At 42.0% G+C, this 9,567-nt stretch overlaps 1 pseudogene; it reads right to left on the bottom strand.

The window, feature by feature from the left end:
• Nucleotides 1-248: 248 nt before the first annotated feature.
• Nucleotides 249-679, bottom strand: Rpl23-ps1 (ribosomal protein L23,pseudogene 1; annotated as a pseudogene).
• Between the last annotated feature and the right edge of the window lie 8,888 nt (nucleotides 680-9,567).

Genomic DNA, 9,567 nt, shown 5'->3' with positions numbered 1-9,567 from the left:
AGGTCAGAAGAGTAGAGCTGATCTAGAACTGAAGGGACACATGGTTGAGAGACACTGGGTGGGACCTGGGAATTAAATCTAGGCCCGCTAAGGAGGAGCCCGTGCTCTATTCTCTGAATCTTGTTTCACGTTTTTTTAAGATAGCTGGGACTGCTCTCAAATTAGCTTTGTAACTCAGTCTGACCTCTTTTTCCCCCCCTCTGAGCAAAGCCTTTCTAATGAATATATTTGACAAATACACTGGAGAATCAGGCCGTGCTTCCTGCATTGGATACAATCCTGGGCCACAGTCTGCACACACCTTTGCAACTGGACCTGTGATAGCAGAACCTTTCATCTCACCTTTATTGTTTACTATGACCCCTGCATTATTGTCAAAATAAAAAAAAAAAAAAAACACCCCATCTTTTGTTCTATCTGACTTTCATTGTCGAATTACCGCTGCCAGATGTACGTTTTTTCTTAGTTCTGGTTTGCCCTTCTTAACTGTGGCCATCGCCACGTCATTCACACCAGCAGCAGGAAGTCTGTTCAGTCATCCTTTGATTCCTTTCACAAAGATAATGTATAAGGTTTTGGCTCCTGTGTTGTCGGCACAGTTGATCCCAGCTCCTACCGGAAGAACCAGGGAAATCCAAACTTTCGCTCCGGAGGACCCACCACATCCTCACTTTGACATCTTGCGCGACCGGAAAGAGTCAGAAGGAAGTTAGTACAAGGGACAGTAGGATATGAAGTGGAGGCTCCGCCTACTCAGCCTCAGACTGACCTTGAACCCTTGGCCTCTTGCCTGGACTCCAAGTGCTGACATTACAGTCACGCTGTACCACACCCTCAATCAATTGCTATCTTATTTTATTTTTGTTTGTATCTTTTCTTTTTCTACTCAGTTTTTTTTTTAATGATTTTACTTTCCCCAAAAGCTTCTGTACCCTGATTTCTAATTTTCTACCTATTTTATCTCTGTAGTAATATTTAAATTTTTATATCTTTCTGGATAAAAAACCAAGCCATGTGTGTTGAAGGTATGTTAAATATTTTATTTTTAACTTAGAAAAAGCGGATGGGGGCTGGAGAGAGGGCTCAGCGGTTAAGAGCACTGACTTCTCTTCCAGAGGTCCTGAGTTCAATTCCCAGCAACCACATGGTGGCTCACAACCATCTGTGATGAGATTTGATGTCTCTTCTGGTGTGTCTGAGACAGTGACAGTGTACTCATATTTAATAAATAAATAAATCTTTAAAAAAAAAGAAAAAGAAGATGGGTAGGAATGGGCACCCTGGAAGATTAAAGCTTGATTTAATTTTTTCATAGCTTTTGTCTTGAAATAAAATTTTAAGATAACAGAATGAGTTACTTACAGAATACACATCAAACCCTTCATTTTACTAGCATGATAGATAAGACAGACTTCACTGTGGTCAAAAGACCCAAACTACTAAGGACCATGTCAGGCCGGAAGGGAGAGCCTTGGTACTTATTTCTCTCTCTCTCTGCATCTCACCAAATGATTGGGTTGGTGATACTATTTGTCCCACAGTTTTTGCCTGTGTATTACTGATATGTTATTATAGTTGCTTTTATTGTCAATTTGCAACAAATTAGAATCTCCTGAGTAGGGAGCCTCACCTGAAGAAGTATCTACAGTTGCCTTGAATGATACTGGGAAGACTCACCCGGATTGTGTTAGCAGCCCACTTGAAAAGGGTGTGGGAGAACACGTTGGCTTGGAAATTAAGAGCATTGGTTGCTTTTCCAGAAGTCCTGAGTTCAATTCCTAGCAAACACATGGTGGCTCATAACCACCTATAATGAGATCTGGTGCCCTCTTCTGGCCTGCAGGCATACAGGCAGGCAGACTGCTGTATACATAGTAAATAAATCTTTAAGGGCTGGAGGGATGGCTCAATGATTAAGAGCACTAACTAACTGCTCTTCCAGAGTTCAAATCTCAGCAACCACAGGGTGCCTCACAACCATCTATAATGAAATCGGATGTCCTCTTCTGATATGTACAAATAAATAAATCTTTAAAAAAAGAAAATTTGTCTTTCACTGGACAGGCTTCCCCTCCTCCACCCCCTTACCCCCACCCCACCTCCTCACCTCCTACCTTAAGTTTCCTCGTTCCCTGGGGCTTTAGATTCTTTTACTGATAACAGGACCTGCTTTTCCAAGCTTTGTGCAGTAACTTTCCTAGAGACTTCCTGGCTTCTGATATCGGATTGGAACTACTCAGGCACCCACCTTGTGGACTGAACAACTGTGGGTTGTCCCACTTCTCCCTGGTAGAGCTATTGTGGGACTGTGATTTAGCTATGGTTACTATTTTAAAGCAAACACAAACATAAACACATATGCAAGCACATATGCATGTATACACACACACACACACACACACACACACACACACACACACACACGGAACCCAGATAAATACACCCGGTTCTTCTTAATCTCTTTAGATACAAGACTATGTTTAAGCACACTGAGAAACAGAATCGTAGGGGGTTTCCAGAAAGAGTACAAGGTCCCCATTCCTTAAGAAATCCAGGATAGTTCTGACACTCCGAGGACCCTAGGGAGACACAAAGAGCTTTGATATCATATTTTCCAGTTTTAAGCTGGTAGCAAAAAAATGCAAACAGAGGCATTTCATGGGGATTTATGTTTTATTATAAAAATATGCATTTTTGCATCAATTTTAGTAGTTCCTGTTATGCGTACACACCATAAATTGTTTGGCTTTATTATGTGATGTAGCAATAAGTATTTTGTACTGTTTCTTTACCTGTTTTAGTCTTGAGTAGTGTCAGGGTTTTGTTTTAGATTTAGACTGTATGTTTCCTTAACAAGGAACTTTCAAAAAACTCTTAGAGAATAATCTAGAGGGGTTTAGAACCCAGTTGGGCAGAAAGGGGGGCCAGACAGAGCAAGCAGGTGACATGCAGGTTTAAATGTTAATGACACCTGATGTAGGCTAGGTCAATCCAAAATGTAACATTTTGTGTTTTGAGAAAGCCACGTAAATAGAAAGGTCTCTCTAACTGTATTTTCTCCGTCATACCTCCCCCCATGCCCCATCCAGCAAGGCAGAAGACCCTCATGAGAGAGATTCTTCCTTAACCAGGGAGAAAGGAACATCCTTATCTCTAAAGACACAAAACCATAGAGAAGACACTGAACCAACCTTGCTGTTGACTAGGCGCCGCCCACGGTTTCTTGCCATCAGGACAGGTCCTTTTAGTCCAGTCGCATGCCTCACTTCCTCATAACAGCTTACTTTTCCCTCCATCATGCCTAAGAGGATGTACACAGGTGCCCAGTTTCTTTGAGACTGACATTCCCTCCCCACCTCCCAACCCCCAACCTTGTTTTCTGAGACAGGGTTTCTTGTGTAGACATGGCTGGAACTCGATTGCTAGACTAGCCGGTCCTTGAAATCAGAGATCCTCCTGCTGCTCCCTCCTGAGTGCTGGGATTAAAGGTGTATGCCACCACTACCTGGTAAATCTTTATTTCTGAAGACTTCCTGTATTGCATATAACTTATATTAAATAAATGGCATGTGTTTCTCCTGCTAACCATGTCTTTGTTACGTAAGAGTCTCAGTCACACCTTTATGATAAAGGACAAACAAGTTATTTCCCTGCACATTTTATCTTACCCATAGGCAGGCTGGAGCAGTGCAACAATCTGCTTTTTAGCATAAAACGACTCACACCCAACAGACTGTGATAGTGGCGACTGGTGAAAATCCTGAAGATTATACAAGACCAGGGGGCAAATCCAGTTTAGGAGCAGAGAGCATTGTGACCAGTGTGAAAATACAAGGCTTTGTCATGATGAAGACAAAGAAATGATAAGAAAATTTTTAAAGATTTATTTTTACCTATGCTTGAGTATGTGCAGGCAGTGCATGTGGCTATGGGTGGCACAGAGTAAGATAGGGACATCAGAGTTCGTGGAGCTGGAGTTACATGAAGTTTCGAGCTGCATCATGTACCTGAGAACCAAACTCAGGTCCTCTGCAAAAGGGCCACACACTCTTAGTCATGGAGCAATCCTGCTAGCCCCTTGTAAGACAGTGTTTAGCCTACACTAAGAATTATAAACTATACCTTACACAGAGGTGTTGCGACATAAATTAGAGTGCTGGTTTTAGAAATTGGATGCAGGGGGCTGGGGATTTAGCTCAGTGGTAGAGCGCTTACCTAGGAAGCGCAAGGCCCTGGGTTCGGTCCCCAGCTCCGAAAAAAAGAACCAAAAAAAAAAAAAAAAAAAAGAAAGAAATTAGATGCAGTATTGTTCTAGTGTCCTGCTGGGATGGGTTTCTAAACAGGGAAAACGTTTCACATTCTTCCAGGCTGTGATGTGATTTAAAGGGCTTAGGGTGTGAGCTTCAGCCCTCAGTTTCACACCCCCAACCTATCCCTCTGGGCCTCTCCAAATCCCTTATGTGTGATTTTCCCCCTTATGTTTAAAATTATAGATTTAAAAGTTTCAATGTATTAAGTTGGATGAGAAATACATTTCCACCAAAGGATTTGAAGATTAATGTGGTATGTAAATTAAACTAAAATCCGAGTAAGGTCTATAGAGGGTTTCCAGGAAAGGGTGATCGCACCTGTGGACAAGAAGTGGAGCTAAGTAATCAGAGAGCTGCAGGGTAGCTCTTTGAGTTTCAGAGGTGACAGGAATTAGAAGAATGTTCCTGAATCACAGACAGCAAAGCCTGGAACTTTCTTTGAATAGATTCTCTGTGTTGAACCCAGCACACAGAGGGATCCAGTTTGTGGGAATAGGGCTTTGAAAAGCTTGCTGATGTCTGTCTGTCTATGTTTTCAACAGAGCTGATGGTCATTCTAGGGATTTCCAGCAAGGTGGGTGAAAACACTAAAACCTCATTCAGAAACATTAGTCAAAGCTGGGGAAATGGTTCACCGCGTGAAGTGCTCGCTGTGTAAGCAAGGAGACCTGAGTGTGCAAAAAGCTGGGTGTGACTGCATGTGCCTGCCAACCCCAGCTCTAGCAAGGAAAAGATAGGAGGATTCTTGGGGACTGACCAGTCAGTATAGACCTTTGGCTTTCTCAAGTGTATGCACGCACGCATGCACGTGTACATGCACACACACACACACACACACACACACACACACAGAGAGAGAGAGAGAGAGAGAGAGAGACAGAGAGACAGAGAGACAGAGAGACAGAGAGACAGAGAGAGACAGAGACAGAGACAGAGACAGAGGCAGGGAGGCAGTTTACTACTGTTAAATCATAACCTTATTCCCAATCGCGGTTTGCAACACAGCCCATAAAAGATACTTTTTCTGTGAGTCCTCAAGTCTTCGGTTCTTGATAGACTCTTTTTCATGTTGTATTAATTTACTTTGCAGGGTTGGGGAGAGGGTGCAAGTGACTGGGCACACACGCAGCGATTAGAGGACAATTTACAGGAGTCAATTCTCTTCTCCCATCTTGGGCCCAAGGATTGAGCTCCAGTTGTCAACCTTGGCGGCAGGCATCTTCATACACTGAGCCATCATCATGCTGGCCCTGACTCTTTACTTCTGATAGCTCCCATGTTAAATAAAGTGTGCATTTTCTTTTACTAATAATCTGTTTATTAATTCTTATTATTCTCTTATAGTACCAGGAAGCATTCATAAATTCCAAAAGACCAGTCAGGAGCCAATCCAGTGCAATCATACTAGGCCTTTAGTCACAATTTTATTTTTTAATATTTATTTTAATATATATATGCACACACACACACACACACACACACACACACACACACACACACACACACACACATACACACTGTACCTTCAGACACTCCAGAAAAGGGCATCAGATCTCATTACAGACGGTTGTGAGCCACCATGTGGTTGCTGGGATTTGAACTTAGGACCTCTGGAAGAGCAGTCGGTGCTCTTAACCACTGAGCCATCTCTCCATCCTGGGTCTTTATTCACAAGCTGGAGCTTGGGCTTAAACCACCAGTCAGTTCTGGTAGAGAAGGTTTTGTAGGAAATTGCAAGTGAGGGGTGAGTGTTTCTAGACTGGTAAGTATCTAATTGGGAGGCTACTGTGGCCTTTAAAACAATTGGCTGGTGCTGGGAGCCAAACTATCAACTTAACTTCTGCTTTTTTCCTGATTGGTGGTTGTTAGGAAGTGAGGTGCCGGGGCGGGCTTGTAACCTGGAGGTGCAGAATTGTTGGGGAATAACCTGGAGACTGGTCCTGGACGCAGGTCTTGCTGGGGAGGGGTAACTTGGAAACTGGTGTTAGACACTAGATTTGTTAAGGGGGTAACCTGGAGGCTCAAATCCTATTGAGGGGTAGCCTGGAAACTCGTGCTAGGTACTGGCCTATTAGTTAACTTGAGTTCTACCTTAGGTCAGGTTCTCTGAGATGGAGTCTGAACCCCCAAAATTTGGTCTCTCACTCTTACTAATCTTTGTTATGGGTGAGAAGATATTACTTTTTCTCCTTTACAGAGACCAAGCCAAAAGTATAGATTGATATCAAATGCTCTTCTTCACAATCAAAACCAGGAAGTTATTTATTTCTTTGCATTGTAAATTATGAGGTGTTTGATTTACTATGTTGGTTTGAAGCTGAATGGAAGGTCATAGTTTATAGCAAGATCATTTGTATTTATAGATCATTTTGTTAGAAAATACGATTTGAACAGACTGTTAGTTCCAAAAATATTTATTCATTTTTAATTTCATGTGTGTTTATGTGTGCGTGTGTGCATGTGTGTGCATGTGGGTACAGGTGTTATGAGCTACAGTGCCAGCCCCGTTTCTTGTTTTCTTTACATATTGAATATTTCATTTCTTCTGAATAATGACACCACCAATGCTAAAATCACACAATTCTCTTTCATTTAGATTTCCTTTGGTTTCTTCTTAGAGGAAAACCCTATTAAACAAAGGAAAACTAGGTCCTATTCATACTTGAAGAAAGCGATGAAACTTGTGTAGTAAATGCAAAGCCGTGTGAAAGGCATATTGTTTTTCTTTTATGATGAAGCGAATTCCTTTACCCAACATTCATTCAGTGTGCTGTGAATAAACACGCCCTTGGCTCAACACTGTAAATGCATAATATAAAAATCCACACGATCCACTATCTCCCCTAGTTTTTAAGAACTCCATTAGAAGAACCCTAAGTGTATAACAGGACAGAGATCAGGAGAAGTATAAAACAGTGGATCACTCAATTACGGTATATTTTTTTTGTGAAAATGGAGAACTATGGAGCTAGTGCCCCCAAAACTTCATTCCACCAAAATCTTTCCAATGTCATGCTTTGCATTATTCTGTAATTAATAAGCAAAATTAACTGAGGTCATGTGCTATCCTTTGGTAATTTAATTAATCCCTTTTGTGTCCAATATCCATTTTCTGCCTAGCTCTTAGCCCAAAGGGCTTAACAGAGTAGATACAGGTGTTTTCATTTTGGATTTGTTATTTTTAAGGCCAAATAATTTTCAGTGGCTACCAAAGTTAACAAAACCTATTTGACTGTGAATATTTCCCCAGGTTTCTCTTTTTAATTAAAAATGAATTTCATTGTTTCCCCTAGCTTCTTAATCCCTTAAAACGGACTATTTTTAAAGCTAGTGCCAGAGGCTGGAAAGGTGGTTCACTGGTTAGGAAGCACTGACTATTCTTCCAGATGACCTGAGTTCAAATCCCAGAACCCACTTCTAACGCCAAGAAAAGCCAACAACAAATAAACCAAACCAAAACAACTGGCCACTGAATTACTACGCCCAAGGGCCAAGTCAGTGGTTCTCTTATTTCCTTTAAATGTTTTGTACACTTAAGATGCATATATTTGTTTTGGTGTCATTTTTCTGATAAAGATGTACCCACTGTGTAGCTCAGGATGGCTACACATTGGCAGTAATTATAATTTTAAAATATGAAATATATATAATAGAATATATATAGGGAATATATATAGAACCTATTTCATGTTATATAAGGCCTGGCTAATTCATCCTTAGGTCTTAAATACTAATAAAAAGACATTCATGTAGATAGAGCCTTACCCAGGAATGTCCGTTTCACTTTATTCTAAATTCTAGCCCGAAACTAGAAACAATTCATGCCTCTCAACTGGGGAGTGAGTGAATACACAAACTGCGGTATAAACATGCGGTGGAATGCTTCTGTGCGCACAAAAGGAATGATTACTAACACATGTAACAATGTGAGTGAATCACAAAAGCATGTGCTGCATGAAAGAGACCATACACCATGAATTGCTTTCGGCATGATTTGAATGAATAAAATAGATTCTGGAAAGGCATGCCTACAGCGATGGAAGGCAGGTCAGGTATTATACAACAGCAGGATGGTGATGGCAGTGGTGGGGAGAGCACATAGAAAAGGACAAGAGGACAGTTTTCTATGTGATGGAAAATGGAACCGTACTGCCTTGTGGCTTTTATGGTTAATGCTCCTCAGCTGTGTTAAGGGCACTGCATGGAGGAGGTTGGCAGAGGCTGCCGGGCACGGTGGTGCATGCTTTTCATCCCAGCACTTGCAAGGCAGAAGGAGGTAGTTCAAGGACAGCCTGGCCTATACAGCCTCAAAATAAATAAGCAAGCAGAAATAAATAAATAAATAAATAAATAAGGCCATAAACTTGTGAGAGCGCAAAGCACGTGGGAAGGGCTGGAAGGGGAGAGGGGAGGGGAGAAATGCATCTCCTTGTTTTCTCTCAAATTCATGGACTCCCCGGCCCCTGGATGTAGATACATATATACCTACATACTTGTGTGTATGTGTGCTAGTCTGTGTGTGTATGAATACATAAATACAACCTGCTTAGCCCAAATAATGTTTCCTGTACATCAGTGATCTCAGGGCTGACCATTTGGTACTGGGTAACCATTTGGAGGGCTCTTCCCCAGGAAGAACAGTTCTCTCCCTGTCAGCATTCCCAGTTTGCCCAGAGTTATTGGTGTGGTACCTAGAGTCTTTCCCCAGGATTGTCTTGCTATGTAACCAAAAACGACGTTGACCTTCTAGTCCTTCTGTCTGTACCTCCTAAATGCCACCGCCCCATTGTCCTATAACACCCACTCTGCTTTCCGTCACTATAGGTGTGCCTTTTCTAGAATCTGTCTTATTCACTTGATCTGAAGATCAAACCCAGAGTTTTGTGCACACCAGTCAAACAACCTACAGACTGATCTACCTCCTAAGCCCCTGTCAAACTTAAAACAGAACTTCACAGTTTTAACTATCATGGTGAAGCACGCTTGTAACCTTGGCGTGAGGGAAGGAAGGAGAGGGGAGGGAGGCAAGTGGCTCAGGAGTATGAAGTTATCCTTGGTGTCTTAGGTCCTTTTCTACTGCTGAGACAAAGCATCATGACCATGTCAGCTAAGCATTTAATTTGGGGGCTTATGGTTTCTGAGAGTTAGAGTCCATGGCTGTCACAGCAGGGAGCAGGGCAGCAGCAGGCAGGCACAGCACTGGAGAGACAGCTGAGAACTAACTGCAGGCAGAGAGAGCTAACGGGGAATGACATGG

The sequence above is a fragment of the Rattus norvegicus genome, chromosome 16 (genome assembly GCF_036323735.1).
Source record: "Rattus norvegicus strain BN/NHsdMcwi chromosome 16, GRCr8, whole genome shotgun sequence".
Classification (NCBI taxonomy): Eukaryota; Metazoa; Chordata; class Mammalia; order Rodentia; family Muridae; genus Rattus; species Rattus norvegicus.
This window is presented reverse-complemented; position numbering and strand designations above follow the sequence as displayed.